General features: G+C 41.5%; 1 pseudogene; it reads right to left on the bottom strand.

Annotated features, from left to right (window-relative positions):
* Nucleotides 1-17,778: 17,778 nt before the first annotated feature.
* LOC145418876 (5S ribosomal RNA) lies at nucleotides 17,779-17,899 on the bottom strand (annotated as a pseudogene).
* Between the last annotated feature and the right edge of the window lie 8,672 nt (nucleotides 17,900-26,571).

The raw sequence follows: 26,571 nt of genomic DNA, 5'->3' as shown, positions 1-26,571 counted from the left end.
AGTCTTTCAAACGCAGTGTGTCCAGGCATCTCGAAATGAACGGGTCTCGAATTTGGCTCTCTTTTGTATTTTTCTTTTTCTCGGAAGGAACGGTTTGCGGACTCCTGGCCTTTGGTTCCTTCTTCCTTGCATAAAAAGAAAAAAAAAAACTAGTGCTAAACCTCGGATATCCTTTTCCTCTCGCTCCTTCAAATTCAAAGCTGCAGATCTGGTCAATAGTCAGTATATTACCCCTTCATATCACCATACCGCTCAGTCATTACCCTCTTGCATTGTACTGTGTCTTGCAGCTTATACGAATCTATCCCTCTGTCCAGAATGGCTTAACCACATCAGTGCAATGACATGCTTATTTTTTTTTTTTTTCACACGATTCTAGTCTGGCTATGAGAGAGATTTGGTCCTACAGGAGTCATATATCACTGCCGCTTTTGAATGAGTGAGGTCTTTTTTATGATCAAGAGAATCGTGGAAAAATGGAAGAATAAATAAAAATAACTGTCTGTCTGTCTGTCTGTCTGTCTGTCTCTCTCTCTCTCTCTCTCTCTCTCTCTTTCTCTCTCTCTCTCTCCCCATAAAAGTAATTGCCTTTCTCATCCTTCTGTGCACTCTTCCTGTTTTTACAATTCTTCTTCCATTTTCCTCCTTCTCTCTTTCTCTCTCCCCTTCGTTCTTTATTCCCTCAGCTTATATGTAAAGGAACAGAGCTCATTATTAAGCTGTTTAGCACTTTGACGACACCAGTGACGCTTCAGAACTTTGGTAACTTGTTTTATAATTACTACTACCGCGATTACCTTATTGCCAGACGTCTTAATCCCGTAAGAGGTGGCCACAAACAAATCGCCTCCATGTCGCCCTGTCCCCCGCCATTTCACTGCCCTGCTCCCAGCTCACATCCCCCTCTCTCATATACCTCTCCACTCCAACCCTCCGTCTTATCCTTGGCCTCCCCCTTCCTCTTCCCCCCTCCACCTCACTCACATACACTCTCCTCGTCAGTCTCTCACTCTCCATCCTCTCCATATGGCCAAACAGAAACATAGTTAAATCAATTCCTGCTTTAGACACTGTTAATTTAAGCTCTGTTGACGCCTGTTGTGAGGGGCAGGGCAACAGCTGAAATTATCCTCATCACAGCAGTCATATCTTTTTCATTTATTCCTCCTATCTCCAGACGAATTTAACCTCTCTCAGGAAATGCTTTTCAAACTTGCCGTGTTTAGATATAGCCTTCATTAACTTCTATATCACTTGCTTGCTCTCTTGTGATGAATGAAATTGTCTGATAGCAGCAAAAATGAATCTGTATTGACGTTCATGCATAAAATGGTTAAAACTCTGCATCTTTACCCTTTGGAGACGCCTTTCGTTGTGGTTGGGATTGAAAGAGCTTCTGTTGGACATAAAAGGTCTTGTTAGAATGTAATATAATCGTCTGCTGGAGGCAAGAAGCTAGACGGGCACGTAGCACCCGTCTAGCAACAAAATCTCATCCCTTTTCTGTCCAACTCTCTAGTGCAAGAGTTAACCGTTACTCCCAGTCCTTCATTTATGCAACAGGTCAGCTCTGGAACTGTCTCCCCCAGTATTTCCTGCTTCCTATGATCTCCAGTCTTTCAAACGCATTGTGTCTAGGCATCTCGCAATGATCGGATGTTGAATTTGGCTCTCTCTTGTATTGCTTTTGTCTTTTTCTTGGAAGGAGCAGTTTGCGGGCTTCTGGCTTTTAGTTCCTTCTTCCTTGAATTAAAAAAAATATATATCGGCCATTACGTGAGGTTTCCGCGAAGGTTTGTAAAATGGCACGGAGTCAGCGAGAGCAAAATGGAAAACGAATGATAATGGAGGGCTTGATAGAAACTGTTAATATAAGCAACTATAAAAGAAGTGTGTCATAAACTTAATGTAATCGTAAAGCGGTAGACGGAATACCACAAGCTGTAAACAGGTAATGGGTATGCATATCATTTGTGCCACCAGAGAGAGAGAGAGAGAGAGAGAGAGAGAGAGAGAGAGAGAGAGAGAGAGAGAGAGAGAGAGAGAGAGAGAGAGAGAGAGAGAGAGAGGAAGCAAGAAAGCAATATATTAAGGAGGAATATAAAGGAATGGATGTGGGAGAGAAGGGGGGGTATACGAAGGAAAGAGGGGGGGATGTGAAGGAAAGGGGAAGAATGTGGGGGACAGAGAACAGAAATTAAGATATAGGAAGTTATAGATGTAAGGTAGAGGGATATGTAGGCAAGAAAGGATATGGAGGAAAAAATGAAGGGATGTGGAGGAAAGAAAGAGGGACGCGAAGGAAAGATGAAAGAATATGCCAGTAAGAGAGAAGAATATGAAGGCGAGCAGGAGGGATATGAAAGAAGGAGGGAGGAATCTGAACGAATGAAATGGTGATGAAGCGAAAGGTAAATTAATTCAGAAGAGTAAGTATGGAAGAATATGGAAGGAAAATGGATAGACAAGGAGGAAATATGGAGGTAAATGAGGGAATGGACGTGGGATAAGGGCAATGCAGTGAGAAATATGAAAGAAAGAGAGCGAGAGATGGAGGAAAAAGAAAGAGAAGAAAGGAATACGTTGAGCAACAGAGACCAAAGGAGCAGAGAAGAAGGAGGAACTGTTTAAACATATGGAGGGAAGAAAGGAATCAACAGTCAACCCCTAACCCTTTGTCATAAAAAATGCAAGAGAGAGAGAGAGAGAGAGAGAGAGAGAGAGAGAGAGAGAGAGAGAGAGAGAGAGAGAGAGAGAGAGAGAGAGAGAGAGAGAGAGAGAGAGAGAGAGAGAGAGAGAGAGAGAGAGAGAGAGAGAGAGAGAGAGAGGTGCTGGAACAAGAAGACATGAGGGAAAGAAAAAAGAATATAGACAAGAAAAATGTATGACGGGATATAGAAGAGGAAACAGAGAGAAATGTGAGTGAAAACGGAAGAGATGTGTTTAAAGAGAACTGGCACGAATAAATGAGTATGAAGAAGAGAGAGAGAGTTATAAAGAAGTGGCTGAAAGAGACTTATATAAGGAGGACAAAGTGCGGGGTATGGATAACAGAATGAGAGCCTGGACCCATCAGGCATCCCCTCCGCACCCCTTCCTAAGATTCGTCTACTATATCCATCCATCTATTCGCTCTTCATTCCCAGTCAATACTCCATGTCATCCTTTCATCACATCCATCCGTTCATCAGCTAGAATCCTACTCATCACGGTCATCCATTCATCCATCTTTCATGTCAATGGATGCATATGTAATTTTTCCTCATTTTCAAATATATATATATATATATATATATATATATATATATATATATATATATATATATATATATATATATATATATATATATTAGACTAATGATGGTGAGCATGTATAACGTTTTATATTAACCTGTGTTTTGATTCCAACGCGAGTTATACTGGGTGGATTAAGAAGTGCATAATGAATCCTACAATATATTGATCCAGATAGGCTACGAGAAATTAATTAATGTAAAAGATTTAGTCCTGCCTACAGTATCTTTACCGTTGTATAATCATGCCAATCGAATGGTATTAAACAGCGTAGGAATTTTATACCTGTACCCAATTAACTCCATCACCTGACGACTGACGTTTTGAAATGTAATTTATGAACAAGTTATTTCTTAGCCTGGGAGAGACTTAGCATTAACACATTCAGTACGTTATCCTAACATCTTTTATTTTTGCTACGTCAGGTGATTTTAGCATTTTCTGCAACTCGCCCGAACCGTTGCACGAAATTCATTCTTTCTGTGTGTATGACTTTCTGTGTGTCTGTGGTTTAACTCCTCCTAGGTTATTTGATGGTGAGTTCGTCTGCTTACTCCAAAGGTCTTCCAGGATAGCCTGTATAATTTTTCAAAAAGAAGAGAAAAGAAAAAAAGGTCACCAAACATCACAAAAGTAAAAGTTCTCAAATAGTGAAATGAAGGCAGATATCACTCTGGTGTCTTACTACATCTTGTACAATGGACTCTCATCCGTAATGCTATATTTGGGATGATCGATCTTCCGATGAGTCTTGGTGTTAAGCCCCCCTTCCCAAACCTTAAAACGATCAGAAGTACGGGAGGGAGAACACATGGATTTCAACGAAACCTCTGAGGTCAGTTCGTCTGGTTCCTTGGTAATGTCTTCCAGTATAAAAACATTTCCACCATTATATTCAGGGGTGTTAGCCTCTCCCCAAATCTTACAAAGGATGCCAAGTAGGCGAAGGAGAACAAATATCCGTTTGATATTATAGCAACTGTTGTAGAATGGGCTCATGTCCGCTTACTACAACAACAACAACAACAGCAACAACCACACCTACTACTACTACTACTACTACTACTACACTACTGGCATCTCGAAAAACAATGGGTTTTTAGCCTCTCTCTCCCTCTCTCTCTCTCTCTCTCTCTCTCTCTCTCTCTCTTCTTCTTCTTCTTTCCTCTCACAGCCCTCCACATTATTCCCATCTCCCCCTTCCTCCTCTCTCACTTCCTGACCATCCTTCATTCTCTCCACTCTCATCCTTACAACTTCTCATATCTTTCTATTCCCCTTCCCTACATCCCTCCTCTCTCCCAGCTCTTTCCTCTCCCTCTCCCTCCCATCACCCCTCCCCTTTCCCCCACAGCAGCTGTCCCTCCCCACGTGGGTAATTCAGAAATCGCACTCTCTTACCCTCACAATGCCATCCCTACCTTTCCCCCTTCCCCCCTCCACAGCCCACAATCTCTTCCTTACCCCATGTCCTGCCTCCCCCCACACCATCCTCCCTATTGTCCCACGTGTGTGTGTGTGTGTGTGTGTGTGTGTGTGTGTGTGTGTGTGTGTGTGTGTGTGTGTGCGGATGAGCTGGTGTGTGTGTCTGCTTTTGTATTTGTTTTATCTGTGTGTGTCTGTTTATCTGTTTGTGTATGTCTGTTTACCTTTGTGTGTGTGTGTGTGTGTGTGTGTGTGTGTGTGTGTGTGTGTGTGTGTGTTCATCTCTTGTTGTACGAAGCCCATGGGACGTAAAGTCGGTGGATTGAAGGCTGAAGTTGCCCCTTTTTTACAGTCTGCCATTATCGTTTACAGTCTGCCATTATCACTTACAGTCTGCCATTATCTTTTAGTCTGCCATTATCTTTTACAGTCTGCCGTTATCTTTTACAGTCTGCCATTATCTTTTACAGTCTGCCATTATCTTTTACAGTCTGCCATTATCTTTTACAGTCTGCCATTATCTTTTACAGTCTGCCATTATCTTTTACAGTCTGCCATTATCTTTTACAGTCTGCCATTGTCTCTTACAGTCTGCCATTATCAGTCTACCATTATCTTTTACAGTCTGCTATCATTTTTTACAGTCTGCTACCATCTCTTACAGTCTGCCATTATCTTTTACAGTCTGCCATTAACTTTTACAGTCTACCATTATCTTTTAGTCTGCCATTATCTTTTACAGTCTGCCATAATCTTTTACAGTCTGCCATTATCTTTTACAGTCTTCCATTATCTCTTACAGTCTGCTATTATCAGTCTGCCGTTATCTTTTACAGTCTGCCATTATCTTTTACAGTCTGCCATTATCTTTTACAGTCTGCCATTGTCTTTTACAGTCTGCCATTATCTTTTACAGTCTTCCATTATCTCTTACAGTCCGCTATTATCAGTCTGCCGTTATCTTTTACAGTCTGCCATTATCGTTTACAGTCTGCCATTATCGTTTACAGTCTGCCATTATCTTTTACAGTCTGCCATTGTCTTTTACAGTCTGCCATTATCTTTTACAGTCTGCTATCATCTTTTTCAGGAGTACACAGAGGCATGGAAATCTGAACAACCTACAACAGAGTCACTTGGTTATACTGGTACAAACACACTAAGGCGTCCCAGTACCAGGCGTCGCATAAACACGCTAATGGAACTGTCTACTTACAAATCTCCATTTTTTTTCACTATCTCTTGCCACTGAAGATTTTCGGTAATTGTAGCTTCCATTATGGCGTCTGGCAATAGATATATAGATAGATAGATAGATAGATAGATAGATAGATAGATGTAGCTTCCTCTTCCACTCCCCAGCCTCTCTCTCTCTCTCTCTCTCTCTCTCTCTCTCTGTTAATCTAGTATAATTTTGTTCATAATTTATTCCTCACACCCACCGGGAGAATCCTGCCCCTCACTCTATTGTACCTCTGTCTCCCTCCTCTCTCCCTTTCCCTCCCCTCCTCCTCCCTCCCCTCCTTCCCTTCCATCCCCTGCACTCCTCCCTTCTCCATCCTTCTCTCCTTGCCTACTGCCTTCCCATGCATGCGTATTTTTCCTCATCCCCTCTTCCTTTCCACGTATTTGGAAGCTTGAAACGAAATTCCACTTTACGATACTGAAGTTCTGAAGAGCAGAAATAGAAAGGATGAAATCAAAGGTATTGCAGCAATGTGTGTGTGTGTGTGTGTGTGTGTGTGAGAGAGAGAGAGAGAGAGAGAGAGAGAGAGAGAGAGAGAGAGAGAGAGAGAGAGAGAGAGAGAGAGAGAGAGAGAGAGAGAGAGAATCAAAACCATCTGTTAATTGAGAAAGTATTGTAATATTTATCATCGTCCTGTGTAAGTTACTTCCCCCTCCATCCTTTTCCCATGTCTGTTAATGTTGTATACTTGTCTGCTGCCATAATTACTCCTACACACACCTCCCTTTCCCTTCTGTTCTGTCTACTCCCTTCCCCTTCTGTGCCCTTCCTCCTGTCCCTTCCCCTGCCTTCCTCACCCTTACACACACCTCCCCTTCCCTTCCCTTCTGTCCCTTCCCTTCCCTTCTGTCCCTTCCCTTCCCTTCTGTGCCCTTCCTCCTCTCCCTTCCCTTGCCCTCCTCACCCCTACACACACCTCCCCTTCCCTTCCATTCTGTCTCCTCCCTTCCCCTTCTGTGCCCCTCCTCCTTTCCCTTCCCCTCCCTACTTTACCTCCTTCCTTCCCTCGCTCCCCTACTGAGTAAGTGAGCATGTACATGTCACTCTACTTACTCATGTGTTAACGTGTAGTGTACAAGGAGCATAAACTCTCGCTTCCATTGGTAATTTTATACACACACCCTCAAGCAGATACTACTCAGGTGGTGATGCTGATGAATCGGATCCTCTCTCTCTCTCTCTCTCTCTCTCTCTCTCTAATATATTCCTTTTATTGCTGTGTGCTGATTGTACACACACACACACACACACACACACACACACACACACACACACACACACTCTCTCTCTCTCTCTCTCTCTCTCTCTCTAATATATTCCTTTTATTGCTGTGCGCTGATTGTACACACACACACACACACACACACACACACACACACACACACTCTCTCTCTCTCTCTCTCTCTCTCTCTCTCTCTCTCTCATCACCTTCAATGAAATTATGTGATATATGAAGAATAAATTTAATACGTCATGGTACTGAAGGGGTTAAGTCCACCAGCCAACGAGGACAATATTGGGCTGGATAAAAGCATCTGGAGGAAGCTAAAAGTCTGTCTATCTATCTATTTATCGCCAGAAGCCTTAATCCCGTAAGGGGTGGCCACAAACAAATCGCCTCCATGTCGCCCTGTCCTTCGCCATTTCATTGCCCTGCTCCCAGCTCACACACCCCTCTCTCACATACCTCTACACTCCATCCCTGCATCTCATCCTTGGCCATCCCCTCGCTCTCCCCCCCTCCACCTCACTCACACATTCACTCTCCTCGTCAGTCTTTCGCTCTCCATCCAAAAGCAAATTTATACAAAGCTCTCTTATAGTTTGGCTTAATTCGCCCTCCCAGCACCTGTCAGTAGAGCCATTCCTTCCCATAAACACCAATGTCTGTTTTAAAGAGGATGGTGTCCCTGAACCGCTTCATCAGGACTGTGTATCATTTAACTGTTTTCTTTCTAGCAATAATCGTTTTCATGCAGCTTAAGAGAGAGGTTATAATATCTAAAACCTCCACTTCTCTTAATTTAAGTAAAGTCGCCTGTGGTGGAAAAAAGATTGACTTAATTTTAGGGACGAGAATAATATTTAGTTTGAAGGATGTTAATATGTTGCTTGAAGGAAGTTAAAACGCATACTTCTTTCCTTCTCTTAATAAAAACACTCTTAGCCTCTTCACAATACCGATTTTTATTTCTCCTTTTCCTGTTGATTTCCTTCAAGTTGGGAGCGATATCCAGGACCTAAAGGAGTACTGGAAGCCACAAGTACCCTCTCTGTTTGGATAAAATAATTCCTAACCTGAATAAAATCGCTTGGCGGTAGCAAGAATAAAATTAGAAGTACATTACAGCAGAGGAACACTTGGCTCCATCCTCTTCCCTGACAAATGTAACACAGACAAATTAACCTTGATGCGGTATAATGACTGGTACACATCTCTGCTTAGTAATATTGCAGTGTGTGTGTGTGTGTGTGTGTGTGTGAGAGAAAGAGAGAGAGAGAGAGAGAGAGAGAGAGAGAGAGAGAGAGAGAGAGAGAGAGAGAGAGAGAGAGAGAGAGAGAGAGAGAGTTTCAGTAGCAACAAGTAGGTTGAATAATTGTGTCTACAAATGAATTGAATAAGACAGCCTTTATTCACCACCTGCACTACAACTGGTGTCCCCCGAGCTGAATAACATCATTTGACAGCAGCAAGAATGAAATGGAAAATACATCATCGCTTTGAGAAGACTAAGTAATAATGCTTATAAAATGTTAGCATGATCATTTTGTCTCACGTAACAGAATTATGTATAGGTTGCAAGCGCATTTTTATTCTTAGCCTTAAGTCTGGTTCTATCAAAATATTTTAAATCTCCCAACATGTTGCTATTATATTTAGGTTGTACTGTAAGTGGCCTGTCGCCTTTTGGCTTAATAGCTGCAGTACTTAAAATGCTGTAGAAGAAGTACAAGTTGCAGTGTTATTTCCGAACTTTAGTGTGGTAGTGAAGGCATCAGTCTGTATCAAAACTTTAGTAAGAGGCAGTTGGCTACCAAGTCAGTTTGCCGGGAGAAATTGCTGTGCCTGGGGAGGCAGTGGGATACACACCTCACTTAATCAACTTCGCCCGCCCTCAAGGTTATTTTGCAGCTGGAGGGTTGAGAATGTGTGTGTTAAGAATGCCATCTTAACCCTGCGACAGTACCTTTGGCTACTTGGGTGTAAATATACCTTTTTTTCTCTCTCTCTTACTATGTTGCTGTGTGTGTGTGTGTGTGTGTGTGTGTGTGTGTGTGTGTGTGTGTGTGTGTTAATGAGCCTTTCCTGAGCCAGCTTTCGTTATGCTGATGTCTCTATATTGTATTCTCGACACCCCCAGACGGTTATATTCTGCTTTGGAATTTATACAAATTTATTGTTTCTCTAGTGGTTGTAAAATATTGCCTTTTTGATAATGAACCTTTCTAAATCAGTCAAATCTTTCTATGCGGTAGGCCTGCTCATGATGTCTTTACACTTTTTTTTCATGCTATCTCCAGACGATTTTACTCAGTTCAGAATGGGCCTCCCCTGTAGTGAGGGATGAGTGCTTCTGTTTATTGGCTTCTTTTAATAAGCCTTTTACGAGTCAGTTGGAGGCCATCTGGTCACCCCCACACCATGGCGACTTTCCCTTCACTCCACTGAAAGCCCCTACACGCCTGTCACCCTAAACCAAACGACTGTGTGTTGTCATGCTAATCACTCGTTTATTTATTTATACATTGGGGTGTTCCTATTATGCATATTTCTTGCATGCACACCAGATGGTCAAAGAAAATTGGATTATGTGGGCAAACTGGAAGTGCAAATGGACGGTCTCTTGCCTCCCTTAACCTCTTTATTGCTGTGACTTCATTGTGCCTCTCAGTGTATACTCGTACAGTACTATGATATAAGTGGCAGGCTGTTACATACATGATGGGCGAATGGTAAATGCATAACAGACGGATATATCTCTAAAACTGCATACATCTGTGCGTCTGATGAGGGTACTGTGAGTCATAATTCAGTCCTAAATGTTCGAAAGGTACTTATGGTGGCAACAGCAGCAGCAACCGAGGCATTAGTTGAAGGGAAGTAGTAACTATGGCTGTAGAGAAGAGGATTACATGAGGCAGAAGCAAGACTACTACATAACATTCCTTACAGAAACACCTTCACTTCCTTCCCTTGTCTATCTTCCTACCACCTACAGTAACTCAGCATCTGTATTCATCTTTCACCACACTAAAAGATTGTTAACCCACTCTCCGCTAATTATTTCCTTCAATATTAGTGGCACAGAAAAAATCAAATGATTGCCCCGCAAGATTCCAGCGGAGAGGTAGCAAAAAACAGAAATGAAGTGGTCAAAGTAGCAGAGGAATTTTTACACACAGCTACGCAGCACAGTGCCGTGGTCGAGAAGTCAGATCAAGACAGAGAAAGAGTGGACGCAGTAACCCCCCTGTTACAGTGGATGACGTAAAAAGGTTCTGAGGGGAGTGAGGAGGGGTGCGACGGAAGTTAATGATGGTAGCCTACTGCTCTTTATAAAGATGTACGAAACTTTGCAGTGAATAAACTAGTAAAGCTGTATGCTAGATGTCAGAAGTGAGAAATGTACCCAGATCATGATAATTCATTCATTATTCTGATGCGCGCACACACACACACACACACACACACACACACACACACACACACACACACACACACACACACACACACACACACACACACACACACAATGAAATCAAGGACCTAAAGAACTATTTGTCTTCTTCCTGCTGTGTACAAAATTTTTCCCCAAAGTTCCAAGAAGTCGAATTAGTCCTGCCCTAAACGCAAACCAACCAAGGGAACAAGCAGGTTTTTGAAGTGGTTTCACAACAGATCCCATTCAATTTTTATCCAAGTGACTGAGAACCTTCAGTACACAAGTATATGACATCAATGCCCATGACTCTTATTGATTACGTGAAAGCATTTGATTCAGCTGAAACAGCTGTCGTGGTGAAATCTATAGGAGGACAAGATGTATACTTGCGTTAAAGTACTGTAAGTTATTCGTAAAGTTATCATGGGAATCATAAAATTCAGTAAAGGTAATCATAAAATGTGAATATGGAATGTCCTTGGAGAAGGAGCCTCAACTCCACCCAAATTATTCATTCAGTGCCTGGAGGACTGTTTACAAAATTAAGGATGATAAAGAATTAGTATAAAATGAGGGCAATAAAACAGACTTAGCTCTGCAGACCACGTAGTCCATTTCACTGAATCAGGGGAGGACCTGAGAAGCGACGAGAATGGAGAAAAATCTAAGAGAGAGGAAAGTGGCAGTGTGGCTGAAAAAGAGAGAGGAGAGACAAATGAATGGCAGTGTAAGAAGAGAGAGAGAGAGAGAGAGAGAGAGAGAGAGAGAGAGAGAGAGAGAGAGAGAGAGAGAGAGAGAGAGAGAGAGAGAGAGAGAGGGAGTCACTTCATTTTGAAGTGGAAGAAGAGGTGGACTAAGGACTTGCTGTAGAGGGAAGGCAGATGAATGAATAGAATGTGCTTTGGTAAGAGTGGCCTTGGACGAATTGGGACAAAAATACATAGAGATGTTTTTCTAGTTGTCCTACTTTGGCACAGACTTAACTGGGCACTGAATTCCCTGAGACCCAGGTGTCCTCCCACGTTCCAAACTATCTATCTATCTATCGCCAGACACCTTAATCCCGTAAGGGGTGGCCACAAACAAATCGCCTCCATGTCCCCCTGTCCTCCGCCATTTCACTGCCCTGCTCCCAGCTCACACCCCCCTCTCTCGTATACCTCTCCACTCCATCCCTCCATCTCATCCTTGGCCTCCCCCTCCCTCTCACCACTGCCAGACAACATGCTCGGGCTGTCATATTCCGGACGGGTAAGATGGCACTAACAGGGATAGTTTTATAACATGCTAGTGGGTCGTTTGGACAAATATATAATACTTGTTTTAAGGAAATTCGTATCACCATCTCGTTCCCCGTCCCACCGTGAGATCGAACCCACATCCATACAGCCAGGCCGCCACTTCTTTACGTACTTGGTCACTAATTCAAGAACAACTTTCACAGGACGGGATGCGATGGAAGAGACAGGCATACATCTCTGAAAATGTTACATCACCGTCACTTTCAGTCACCTGGAAATTGTAGGATATTACCGGTATGTTCATTTGTTTTCTTTATTCTCCCCTCCGGTACCACGACACTCATGTAATATTTTCTGCTTCTTCTCTACCTCCTTTGTTCAGTAAGACAGTTTTATCTCTTAGTGAAGGGATTAGAGGCAGTCTTCATTAACCTCACACGTATGATGATGGTCTTTACATTTTAGTCTTGGTAAAAGCAGACGATAATTATGCAGTTCAAAGGCCACCTACCATTGTGAAGGGTTAGAAACAGTCTCCATTTATCCTTTGAGTATTCTTGTTATCACCAGACAATTACATTCAAGTTAAGGGAGACCTGTTGTTGTGAAGGCGTTACTGAATTTGTATCTTATGTCTCAGGTTAAATTAAATAATCTGTAAACTATATGATGTCGTCAGGAGATGGAAAGTAAATAATTAAATAATACACATAAAGACAGGATATTATGGTTTATCGAACTGCAATGACACTTACGTAGATGGTAACCCGTTCACCACCAGACGCCCCCTCCAGTGTGTACTGAATTCCTTTTGCCGTACCAGTAACACAAAATAAAAGACGCCAAGGTACTGAAGAGATAAATGAATACTGCTTGTAGCCCCTTCATCACTGTTATAACCGTGAGATGAGAGTAAATATTCAGTATAAAGACATTACTGGTGAGGCTTCCTTCCGCTGCCCTCCCCCACCTCCCTACGCCTCGCACAGTGTTCAGTTCACTAACAGTCGTTCAAGATACCATCATTTCTTCACATACTGCTACTTTTCTTACTCTCACACTGTCCATATTTCCATTCTGTCATACTGTTTTACTCCATCTACACTTGTCATATAACTCACCCACCCACTGACCTTCCCTTCCTCTGACTCTCTCTCTCTCTCTCACACACACACACACACACACACACACACACACACACACACACACACACACACACACACATCCTTCCAGTAATTCTCCCCATACTACTTCATCCCATCTCCCCCTTCCTCCCTCACTATCTTTTAGCTTTCTGTCCTTCATCCCTCACTTCCTTGGAACACGACCTCTTCTTTCCCTTTGTACTATCTATTTTCCTCCCCTCCTTCCCTCCGACTGGTCTCCTTTCCCATCCTAAATCTTTCATTGACCTGACATTCATTTTTATCACAAGTCCCTACAAACTATCAATCTATCTTTCTAAAATCAGACGCAATAATCCCATAAAGGGTGGCCTTTTGTCTGTGAGTTGGTTGTTTTACGGTGAGGGGCACTAACCCTCCACGTACCCAGTTACTGACACGTAGGAACAGATATGGTTCGGTTATATGGTTACCACCCACCGTTGTAAATGGTTTTCTGGCTTATAGGAAACCATTTGGCTTGTCACTATATGTAAAGCCACTCGAAAAGGAAAAAATAATAATAAAAAGTGACAGTAAAGATTGGGGAATTGAGAAGAGAGGAGGGCAGACGCAGAGAAGGAATGGTAAAGGTGAAGGAATAAATAGGCAGCACAACATTGAGTGGATGATGGTCGCCACCACCTACCTGATGATTTGTTCCTCCCCCCCCCTCCACTCTCTGCCTCTTTTGTTACACTAACACTTTTGTTTTTTAAGCACAGTTATCCAACTTTTCTCCGCATCCTTAGAGTGCGGTCACACTTGCTCGAAACATGTTATCCATGAGACGAAACAAAGCACCGGGTTAGAGCTACTGTAGTATTCGAGTCTGAACGATGGATGGACTCCTGAGCCTCATTTCCTCGTGGCGATCACGTGTTCGGGGGCAAGTGTGTCCGGGACTTTAGTCTCTTTCCCACCTTTATCACAGCTCCAGACTCTCAACCTCATCAAAAGTGCCAGAGTGTTAATGTGAGGTAAGTAAACTTGTTGGTTGTGAACTGCACACAGCCCGGGCTATAGTCTGTGCACTTTAACATTGCCTAAATTTGTCACCTTTCTTCTTGGACGCTGAGCTATTTAAAGAGTTCAGCACAAGAGTATGATGCTAGTGTCAGAAAGGTTGTATGGGAAAGATATTGATGCATAATGGTCCACTGTTCTGCCATTGAAATACGCGAAATAAGTGACAAAACGACTAGAATATCCGCGATGTTAAGGTGGACGAGTTATACTGCCACCGTGCCAGCCGTCACCAGCCCTGAGACAGCCACGGTAATTGGTGTCCCTTGTCTCGCCCGCTGCTAATGTCGGAGAGGCAGACACAGACATTCACAAATATATTCTCTGTCTCAGCTGTTGGTGTTAGAGCACAGAATTATGTAAAATAGACAATTATTCATCACAAACATAGTCCCCGAACACTTTCCAGCAATTGTTAGGGGAAAATTTTCTGGTTTTGACACGATTAAATTTCAGGCCTATAAATTACTTCCATTTGCACAGTTTTTAGCTCCATTATGAGAGTATCTTGTGATATGGCAGTGCATTCTATAGACCAGTATTAAAACAGAGGACTTGCACGTTACATCACATTTATTTTTCATTTTTAAAAGCAAACTCCCCCCCCCCGAAAAAAAAGGGCAGCACATTAACGTACAGTATATTTGACCTCAATAGCCACTTAGTTTTCATCATATCATACCATCGTTGTTGTATTGGTCGTAACAGTAGGCAATGAGAGGATATGTCATTCCAACGATTCCCTGCGGACCAAGGGAAGCGAGAGATGGACAGCAGTTGTAGAAAGAGATGGCATGGCACCCAGTCCTTTACCCTTGACTGTACGGTGTTTACAATTACTCTTGTTTCGGGGATCCTGTTCCATCTACAAAACATCCGTGTCAAAATAAGGGTTTAGATTTTTGCTTGCCCTTTGTTACTAAATTAAACAGTTAACTCATCCAAAAGTACTGCATAAGTAAGGGGTAATGAAACACGAATGATTATTGAGGTTAGATGCATGTTTGTGTGTTCCCGCTGTGTCTTAATGGGATCTTGCAGTTTCATTTGCTAAGAGGGACACCTGCGACGTCACTGCAAGAAATGAAACAGCGAAATGGGACTGCTGTGTATTTCGGTGCTTCATTTATCCAAGCTGTCTGCAAAATGTACATCATTACGTCACTGCAAGTCTTATAAGCAGTGCAACAAGGCTTATCTGAAGCGTGGAAATATATAAAATTTTTGTGCTGACAGTCATACAATGCGACTCTTCTATCAGTAAATATTTTTTACAAATTGCTATTTAGCATTTCCAGGTAACTTTGCTGCATGGTTATGGCGCTTAAATAGAGAATATATCCAGAGATATCTCTAGAGGATTCCTCCACTCTGGCAAGAAATTAGCGAGAGAGAGAGAGAGAGAGAGAGAGAGAGAGAGAGAGAGAGAGCTGTGGGCCAGTCTTCAGGAAATGTGTTCATATCGCATACCATCCAAGGTCGTAGTGTTTCTTGCCTTGCCAACACAGCATAGAACGGCAGTGTCACTTGATATTACATCACTTCAGTAGGCTTCCCAAGGACAAGACGCATCATACTGTATCCTTTTGTTGCAATAGGAAATACTGGGATGTCTTTAGCCCATCTAATGATGCCCACTTGCTGGTGTGATCCTGAAGCAGGGAAGTGTTGTAATGAATCCCTCACACTCATCTTCACCTAGATAATTATTCAGTTCGCAGCGGACTCATTCTTAAAACAAATATCATGATACGTGATACATGGTTTTACATCTTGTTCACTAAAACTTACATCATTAATGTGATTACCGGTAATATACCACACCCATTACCTCTCATACCGCACGCATTACCCCCAAGATTTTTAGATTTACCCCATTTGGGGGAATTTACCCCTGTTCCCCGACCACATGTAAATAATATGTATCCCTTGCACCCTAAAGAGCCCTAAGCTGAAGAAAATCACCTGAAGGTAAGCAGGAAGGGGTAAATGTGGTTATCTATTGTAGGTGGACCTCCCTCTTCCTTCCTTACTCTGTTTTATTGTGCGGTGATGACACTACAAGCAGAATAGGAAGACAGTCTATGTGGGACTGGTCTTAACAAATATAATCCTTTGTAATTCTCAGACACGGAGGGATTTAATTTTTTCAGGCAACTAGTTTAGATCCTCATCCTTGTGTTTACCTAAAACGTCTAAACTAGCTAAAAAATATTGCTAACACGCTTAAACACAATCGACAATAATCTCGATTTCTTCATATTCTTTCTTTCCCTTCTTCATCCTCTTTCTTTTTTAGACCCTTCTAGATCTACAATGGCAAAACGGATCACCTCTTTTTTTATTTTTTATTTTTTATAGGGGATTTAATTTTCCACTGTCAGAAGTACTGTGGATATTGCCGGAAAGGATGAAGGTAATCGGTAGGGAATAGGTCAGCTTTTAGAGTTTTGACCCGAGTTAGACAAAACTGGGTAGAAAAATGAATAGTGAGAGAAGGGTAAACTGCGTCAAATCTGAGGAGAAGTGGTCAAAATTTAAAATCACAAGACAGTGTCAGATTTTCGGCCATTTAACTAAAAAAAAAAAAAAATGATATTCAGCTTAGATTAAACTTGGTGGGACTAGTTAGAGTCAGCGATGAATTAAATTATTACATTTGAGAACAACAGGACATAGGTCAAGGTCACAGGGTAAGGTCAACTTAAACATTTTTGATCCAATTATAACTAAACTCAGTGGAGAGGTTAATGGTAAGGCAAGAATGAAATATGTGACACTTGAAAAGAATCAGTCAATGGTGAAGGTCTCAATGCTAGGTTAAAATATCGGTCTGTCTCAGTGCTAGGTTAAAATTTCGGTCTGTCTCAGTGCTAGGTTAAAATTTCGGTCTGTCAGCGCACCTTCTTGTTATTTTGTCCAGAAAATCTTATTCAACTCAAGAGACTCTTCGTAGTGGATCAGGTTAGTCAGATCCTTGAATAATCCTTTCACTACTACAATGCTTCTAAGGTGAAAGACTTACACTACAAGGATGAGATGGAGCGATGGAGTGGAGACGTATATGAGAGAGGGGTGTGTGAGATGGAAGCAGGACAGTGAAATGGCGGGGGACAGGGTGACATGGAGGCGACAGGTTTGTGGCCACCCCTTACGGGATTACGGCGTCTGGCAATAGATAGATAGACTTACACTAAAGATACCTTTTGAGCTTTCTTACACAAATACTTTCGTTTTAATCAGTAACACAAATATAAATAATAATAAAAATAAATTGTATGAAGATGTAGGGATAACACTGATCCAAAACAATTCATAACAAGAACTAGACAGAAAAACGAGACGCAATCCTAGCCCAGCATCTTTCTTTCTTTCTTTCTTTCTTTTTCTTTTGTTCACTCTAACATGTCATCACACGGTATTGGTATAAGTGCACCCAAAAGTTTCATAACGGCATAAATATTGACCAACCATGCAGTGCAAAAGCCTATGAGAGAGAGAGAGAGAGAGGACTGGGATTACCTGTCTTTTTTCTCCCTCGATCTTGTTGTGATGTTTTTTGAGTGCACTGTCATCCCTACGTCTTGACACATATTGTTCATTATTTTCATTCATTGCCAGACGCCATGTATCCCAAACGGGGTGGCCAAGGGCTTAGAGTTAATTGTTTTACAGGGAAGGGCACTAATCCTCCACCAACCCCACTTGACACGTAGGGATGCCAACAGCATCTGGTGTTCCCAGGCGGTCACCCATCCAAGTACTAACCAGACCCAACGTTGCTTAACTTCGCTGATCGGACGGGAAACGGTGTACTCAACGTGGTATATTTCTCTTAAAACATGTAGAATTATATCATCCCCAACACTGTCATGCTGTCTTTGCCGTCTCCTCTTCAGTACTTTATAAATCAATTGTCAGGACGAAACAAAAGATATATAATACTGAAAAGAATTTAAAGTTGAAGAATATATCAGAACGATATTAAACACATGGAAAAAGAATCATCTCATTATTTTAACAACCAAGAAAAAAATGTCCAAGTCTTACTGAAAAGAGTGTGTTGTACAAAAATAAATCCAGCTTACCCACAGCATATTTCACGTGAGCCTTAACCTTTGTTGTGCTTTGCGCTGTTCTATTCCTTGTCATCTCTGTCGTTACCTTTATTTTACCTTCGTCGGTGTGACGGCATTTATTATACTTTTGTTTTCACTACAGCCAAATAATTTTATCCAGCTGAGGGGAGTTCTCTGGTGGTGAAATTATTAGAAACTTTCTCCATTGTCGCCAACAGCATGCTGACGCTTTTGTTGTTGTCCACTTCTGGTTTATAGCAACTCTGAAGACACCTCTTTGACGGAAGGTGTTCAGTTCAGCAGAGAAAGGGTAACATTATAAAACTGACTTCCCAACATGACATTAAAGTGACGGTGTTAACCCTCTCATGGTTGGGACAACTTTGGTATTCTAGCTACTGCCAGAGGATGTTATATAGCTACGAGTTATTATATACCCAGAGTGTTAGTATTGTGGCCTCATGCTTTTTCGTGGTGGAGACAACTCTACTACTCTATTCCAGCTAAAGAGCGCCGACCATGTAAAGTCAAAAAGAAGTCATAGGAGCTTGCGTGTTCATAGATTTCCATGGTCTCCCTCGTTCTCTCGACGGGACAGAGTGAACAATAAAAAAAAAAAAAAATAAATAAATACATGAACAAAATAAATACGAAGATGTCCATTCGTGTTACATTTTGAAACACAAGATGAAATACTGTGAAATACTGTACAGTGTTCCCTGCTTCAATAACCGTGTGTTGTATTCTGCTACTTGTCTTTCACAGTTCCCTTCCTCCAAACTCATTCCCTCTCTCTTTGTCTATCTACCCTTTTCTTCTCTCTCCCTTCCTCCCTCTTTCCATCCCCACCTTTCTCACCTTTTTTCCCTCTACTCGTCCTCTCTTTCTCTCCCCATCCTCCATTCCTCCCTTTCCTCTCGGCCCTCTCCACCCTGTTTCGCCCTTCCCTCCCTTTTCCCTTCCAACCTTCCCTCTCTCTCTCTTCTAGTCCCCACCCTCCTTACTTTCCTTTCCTTTTCCCCCTTCACCATGCAATATATACACACACGTTACATCTCTGTTCACCTATACAGAGGGTCCAAGTCGGGCACAACATATTACATCATTGCAATAAAACCATTTTCGTCATATGGGTATAATTTCTGGAGATTTTTTGGCATTCATCAAACCCTCCCACAGCGATAGTCAAACTCTGGTACTCCATACACACTGACCGCAGACGATACATGTAATCAGTGAGTTCAAAACAGTCCATATAGTTGTCCCTTTCACAGCGTTGGTTGATCATCGGTACTATATTCTGATTAATTCCCTTTCCTACGATTACGATGACACCTTTTTATCAATATTTCACTGGAAGATTTTATTCAACCTGGGGAGACTGACAGTAATGACGTGATCTGTTAAGGGTATTTCAAAATCTCTTAAATCGAGAAATTAGTCCCACGCTGAGTAGACCACTTTGGTAGTATCAAAAACAAAATGCAAAATAAGTAATCCCTTTGATATATTTAATGCCTGATAAACACAGAGAAACCCGACCCAACCAAACTGTTAAAATAAAATGGTTTATCATCACACTGATTTGATAGTTGAACAGAATTGCCGAACACTCATAAACCTAAGGATAAATGACGCTCAGCTCCAATTTTGTCGGGCGTGGGGGAGCGGGAATTTTGCTACTGGGTTTACAAGTAGACATGATGTGGCCATTACACTTAGCCCTTTGCCATAAGCGAGTAGGGGAGAAGTAGGAGTCGTAAAGTGAGGGAGGGTTGCTCGTTAATTATCAAGTAGCCATTTCTCCCCTTGCAACACCACCATCACCATCACCCTTTCCCATCATTGCCCTTACTCACTTGGCTTATTATATCGTTTATTGCCCATTTATCCTCTATGATTCAACTTTTTAGTCAGATTTCCACCTCTTATAACGTAATCTAACCCCACATTCATAAGCTTTAGTGGTTAGTTTCCAAGTCTAAACATCCTTCTTTAGCCAACCATCTCTCCAGTTTGTCATCCTTGCTTCCTAAAATATCCTAAAATAATCTAACGTTTCCTGCATTTACTGTTTCTACATGATCACTCTTCTGTTTGTCATCCTTCCTTCCTTACTATAACCTTTCGTAACTTTACCCAGCCTTTCCCGTCCATTTTTCCTCCATCTTTCCCAGTCTTTCATCCATCAGCCACTTTTCGTTAGGCTTCTGATTCTGGACAAACACTAAATAGTTTGATCCCGAGGTCTAGCAGTCACCTTCCTTGCCACACGCTTTCACATGTCACCACTTTGGCCCTTATGTTTGGACTGTCTCATTCAGGCCTGGTGTAATGGTATTGGTGGAATGTTCTTTAATGACGTGGTGATTTGAGGGTGACTAATAATGTTTGCTGAAGCGGAAGTCAAATCACCAAATCAAATTACCAGATCAAATCACCAAATCAAATCACCAAATCATATCACCAAATCACCAAATCAAATCTCTAGATCAAGTCACCAAATCAAATCACGAAATCATATCACCAAATCAAATCACCAAATAAAATCACCGTCAAATCACCAAATCAAATCACCAAGTCAAATCACCAAATCAAATCACCAAGTCAAATCACCAAATCAAAACACTATAGGACTACATAATGGATAGATAAATAGATAGATAGAGAGACAGATAGAAGCAGGAAGTCAAATGATGAGAAGGTGTTGTGTTTGCGAGAAGCGAGCAGCGCTAAACATGCTTACACGGAGGAAAGCTGACGACAGCGGCCAGTAAGGAGATGATGCAGTTAGCTGTCAGCAGTCCTCTCGTGAGAAAGTTCTGTTGCCATGAGGAACATACGTGACACACACACACCTACTACACCAGATTTTAGGAAAGAGAGTTTAGAAGGAGACAAGCGACCCTAGAGAGAGGTCGAGACGGAGATTAGCCTTAGAACAGAGAGAGAGAGAGAGATAGCGAGACAGGGAGGTAGCTACCCAGGACTTATACTATTATACCTGTTTAATATTTCCAAGACAAATAAAAATAGTCCCATACTATTCTTTACCTCTCCCGTCACTACATGACATCTGGTGGGGAAACTACTACAAGATATAAAAGCCGCTCGACCACAAGTCTAAAATATACTTCTCTACAAGTAACTACAAAGTCTTTACGACATTTGGTGGCAGCGGTGGGATACGAACCTCGTCTACGAATCAACATTAAATTCCTACAAAATATCAAGATTGACAACAACCAACAATATCAGCTCCTGCCCCCTCCGTCTCCCAGATCATTACGCTGATGCAGAGGTCAAGAGATCACTCGACGCCTTGTAAGTAGCTTAACGACAAACCAGCAAATCTGCGGACATCGTCTCCGAATTAAAAGCAAATTTCTACAAATGCAACCGAGACTACAAGGTTAGCTTCAGTTCTACAAAGTCTTTACGACATTTACAGCCATCTACAATCAACTACAGCCATCTACAATCAACTACAATTAACAACTCTACGTCGTCTGTATAATCTTCTACACGCACCTACAAGTAGCGGCAGTCTTCATCCCACAACGAGTAAATCACTAGAGGAAGGACCGAGAAAACTTCCACATAAAATAAAGGGAACAAACAAACGAAGAGTGAGACACGACTCACAACTCATCTTCACTCACGTTACTCATTCACTCACCACAGCTACCAGTGTGGGAAGCCGACGTCACCATGTGCTGAGATGACATCACAACGCGAGTCTGCCATGCCAAGCAACGTGTGACTGACACCAGGCACTTCTCACCCACTACTCATTACTCATTATTCACATAGCTCCTACTCATATTCACTTATTTTCACAGTTAAGTTGGAAATTCGACGTTCTATGTTGAGGTTTGCCTGGGACAGCCGTTAACCACTACAAATACCAGGCCATGGAGTTTCCTGAGTAATATCGTCCATCAACACACCACTAGAATTATCAAGAGATCTTCAATCAAACCTGTATTTTCTTCCGAGATCGACTTTTGTATCGACACACCTCTACGATCTGTATCAAGTGGGTAAAATTATACTTGCTCATTTCTTCTCAGTGCTAAAATTAGCTATATTCAACTTATTTAATCATCTAGTTTGCTAGGACATAAATAAACAAGAGGCGTATTTCATAACATCATATCTTAATGACAGGAATATTTTCGCCACCACCCACGTTAATACCAGATGACACACATATTGCCACAACATCAGACTCACAATTAAGAGACAGCCCACCCATTGTACAACCCACACCACACGTTATAGATAAGGAAACAAATACGGGAGTTTCGGATGATGAGTGGGAAACCCCTTCAGACGTTGAGAGTATCGACTTTGCAACTGCCTTGAATACGTATGCCAATATACTTAACAGGGTTCACCGGTCCGGTCATACATATTCTACCATTCCCTCACATAACGATAAACTCGTACAAGTTGAATTAACAGGGCAATCATTAAATATGAATCAAGAAACAAATACTGCTGATCTAAAAACCACACCTCACGTTTTTGTGTATCACGAGGATAAGACTGCCCCAAAATTCTCTGGCACAGACAAGGATCGCATTGATGTCATTTCATTAATCAGTCAGTGCGAACAAATGTTCATCAAGCGCCACATACTAGATGAACAAGAGAAAATTGCTATTTTTTCATCTTGCATAAGCCAGGAAAGATGTCCAGCAAGCAATTTATTGCGCTCCGATAAGCTACATCGTGCTAGGACATATGATGAATTTAAAACTGAATTTCTGAAGAAATTTTCTGGAGGTATGAACTTCTTGCCAGGTATAATTCCAGAATTACATAAAATTGTAGATCTTGTAAGGGAGCACACTACAAACCATGTGCTCAGTGAAATAACTGCTGATGTCTCCACAATCAAGAGAACCCTATTAGCTACTCTGGAGAATTCTAAGTGGATAACAGATGATGGAAAGATGTCCCCAGACCTCGTCGTGGACATCATTGGTTATGTAGCTGCCTTGTGTAAATTACCTGATAGAACCCTGAAGATCGCCAAAACAATTGCGTACACCCCGGGAATGTGCTTACTAGACTTAATGAACGAGGTAGAGATGCAGTGCAGTAAAGCAGGTGTGGTCGACACACATGCACATTCTGGTAGAATCAGGGTACCTGAGACAGTATCAGCTGTGAAAACATCAACACCGACCCCAAACAGAGAACAAAATCTATCGCGACCTGAAATGAGGCAGCCCAAACAAACAAAGACGCCTAGACCTCGTTCCCACACGCCTTCCTACAGGCAGTTTCATAAGTTTTCGCGCAGCCCGAGCAGGTCTCGCGCCATAAACAACACTTTTTATGGGAAATCACCTCGTAGGTCACAGTCAAGGGATAGGTCCATTCTGTGTCATTACTGTGCAAAACCAGGACACACAAGGTATGAATGCTTTATCAAGGCAAAAGAGGATAATCAAAAGACACAAGGATTTGGTCCTTACTGTAGACATCATAGATACCAAGGGCACTGGACCAGTGATTGCAAAACAGTAGAAAAAATTGTGTCTATGTTCAAATCGGGGGAAGACCAAGTCATGACAAAAAACGAACAAACGTAAAGAAGAACAAGGTTAAACTTCACATAGGAGGCATGTTGGGAAATGAGTGTATCTTGATACCAGCTGTATGTGAGGATCAAAACGTTTCCTTATTTTTAGATACAGGCTCTCCAGTGAACTTAATAACAAATGAAGAACTAAATAGAATTCTTAAAAATAAAAAGAAAGTAACTTTTCTGGATGAAGCTGATTTAGAATTAAACACAGTAGATGGTCAAGAGATTACAGCAAAAGGTATGATAAGATTAAATCTCAGTTTCACAGAAACTACAAGACCATTCTCTGCATTGTTCTATATCGTTGAAAACTTAGCAATTAAAGCTCATATGTTACTGGGCTTAAGATCCATGAGAACTGAGAACATAGCTATACTCCCACAAATGAATGGAATAGACTTTGATAATGAATTTATAGAGGAAATACTTTCAGAGCCCTCACCGATTGGTAGAAGAGAGCCAAAAAGAATTGGTAATATTAAAGGCTTTAACAAACATACACAAACAGATGAGTGTATAGATCCACTTACACCAGCAACCCCATCCTCCAGAATTAGTGACCCAGCTAACAGTACTGATTTATCAATTTTTCCAGCCCATCTCACTAATGATTTGGTTATACCACCTAATTCATACATGAAGGTTACCATAAAGAGCAAATTACGGAATAGTACTGTTCTTGTCTTAGAAGAATTATGTAAAGTAAAAGGATTGTCAGTAGAAAACGCATTATGTCATACGAACGACGAAGGGCTAACTCAGATATTCATTATTAATCACATGAATGGGGAAGTTCAGTTGAAGAAGGGAACTTGCATAGTTAATATTGAAAAATGTTTCGCCCCTGTGAAGGAAATAAATATTGGTGGAGTAACAAGTGAGATCAAATCTACGGATAGAGAAAGAATAAAGAGAATTTAATTCACTCAGGTGAATTTGACGAAGAAAATGATTTGTTAACCCTGCTGGAAACACACAGGGACACCGTAGCCTTGCCCGGAGAACAATTAGGGTGTACTAACTTGATTAATCACATGATTAATGTGCACCCAGAAACACCACCAATTTTCGTACCAGCTTATCGCATACCACACTCCCAACGTACACTTGCAAATCAGTATGTCGATGAAATGTTAAAGCTTGGAATTATTGAGCCTTCAGTTTCTCCGTGGAACGCTCCCTTTTCTTTGTGCCCAAGAGAAATGGAGAAATGCGTGCGGTAGTAGATTACCGTAAACTAAATAATCACACAATCCCTGACAGATTTCCCATGCCATTGCTAAGTGATGTTCTACAGAATATTGGTCCTGAGAATAATATATTCTCGACCATCGATCTCCTAAACGGATACTATCAGATTCCGGTATCTCAGGAGTCACGTAAATACACTGCCTTTTCAACAAACAGAGGCCATTATCAATATACAAGAATGCCAATGGGACTGAGGACAGCCCCCGGTACGTTCCAGCGTCTTATGAATTACGTATTGTCCGGAATTTTAGGACAAGGAATATTTGTTTATCTTGACGATATTATTATCGCAACGAAGAATATTAAGGATCATCTCAGGAAATTAGACTTACTCTTACAAAAGCTTAGTGATGCTGGATTAAAAATTAAACTTTCTAAATGCAAATTTTGCTTTAAGGAAATAAATTTCTTAGGCCACAAATTAAGTTCTGATGGTATTCACACCACTGATGACAAAATACAGGCAGTGAGAGATTTTCCTGAACCCACTACGACTGACGAAGTTAGACAATTTTTAGGTCTGGCTGGGTACTATAGGTCCTTCGTACCACAGTTCTCTCATATAGCCTTCCCTCTATTCCAACTACTCAAAAAAGATGCTGTATTCCAATGGGAAGAAGAACAAAAAAGGGCATTTAACAATCTAAAAATTAAACTAACAAATGCACCTTGTTTAGCATATCCGAATTACACGAAATCATTTCTTATTTGTACAGACGCATCAGTTAAAGGATTAGGGGCTGTACTGATGCAGGAAGATAAAAGAGGAAAGAATCAACCAATTGCATTTGCCAGCAGACAGACAAGAGGTGCAGAGAAAAATTATAGCACTACAGACTTAGAGGCACTTGCAGTGATTTTTGCATTACAAAAGTTTCGAGATTTGGTATATGGTTACGAAATCCACTTATTCACCGACCATAAACCACTGGTGGGTATGTTTAAAGAAAAACTCCTTTCTGGGAGGAGAGCAAGATGGAAATGTACAGTTGAAAACTACAATGTACAAATACATTATATACAAGGTAAAATGAATATAGTAGCTGACGCATTATCTAGGAACCCGAACACAATTCAGGTCGCGGCGTTAGATCTCAAAGGAAATATCCCAAACCACGAGGATATCGCAAAGGCACAAAGACTTGACCCAGTATGGTCAAAAGTAATATACAAGTTAGAAAGTGGAGATGACATACAATTACCCAAACTGCATGTCCCACTTGAACAATTCACAATGGTCAATAATACATTATACAAAATTAACTCTAAACAACCAAAACGCCAAAGAAATACTAACCAGTTGGTAGTACCTAATGACATGATACCCCAAGTATTACGAATGATACACGACAGCCCACATGCAGGACACCCTGGAAAGGATAAGACATTCAACCAAGCCCAGCTATTATATTACTGGCCTTCATTACGAAGAGATATACACAATCATATAGACAGATGCGAATCATGTGCGAAACACAAAGGATACCCAATCACACCTGCACCGATGGGTAATTACCCAGTACCACATCAACCATGGGACGTTGTCGCTGTTGATTTACTCAAGATGCCATTATCATACA

Source organism: Coenobita brevimanus, chromosome 116 (genome assembly GCF_032717465.1).
Source record: "Coenobita brevimanus isolate Jiangsu-jjx chromosome 116, ASM3271746v2, whole genome shotgun sequence".
NCBI lineage: Eukaryota > Metazoa > Arthropoda > Malacostraca > Decapoda > Coenobitidae > Coenobita > Coenobita brevimanus.
Note: the sequence above shows the minus strand (reverse complement) of the source record. Positions and strands in the feature narration are given on the sequence as shown.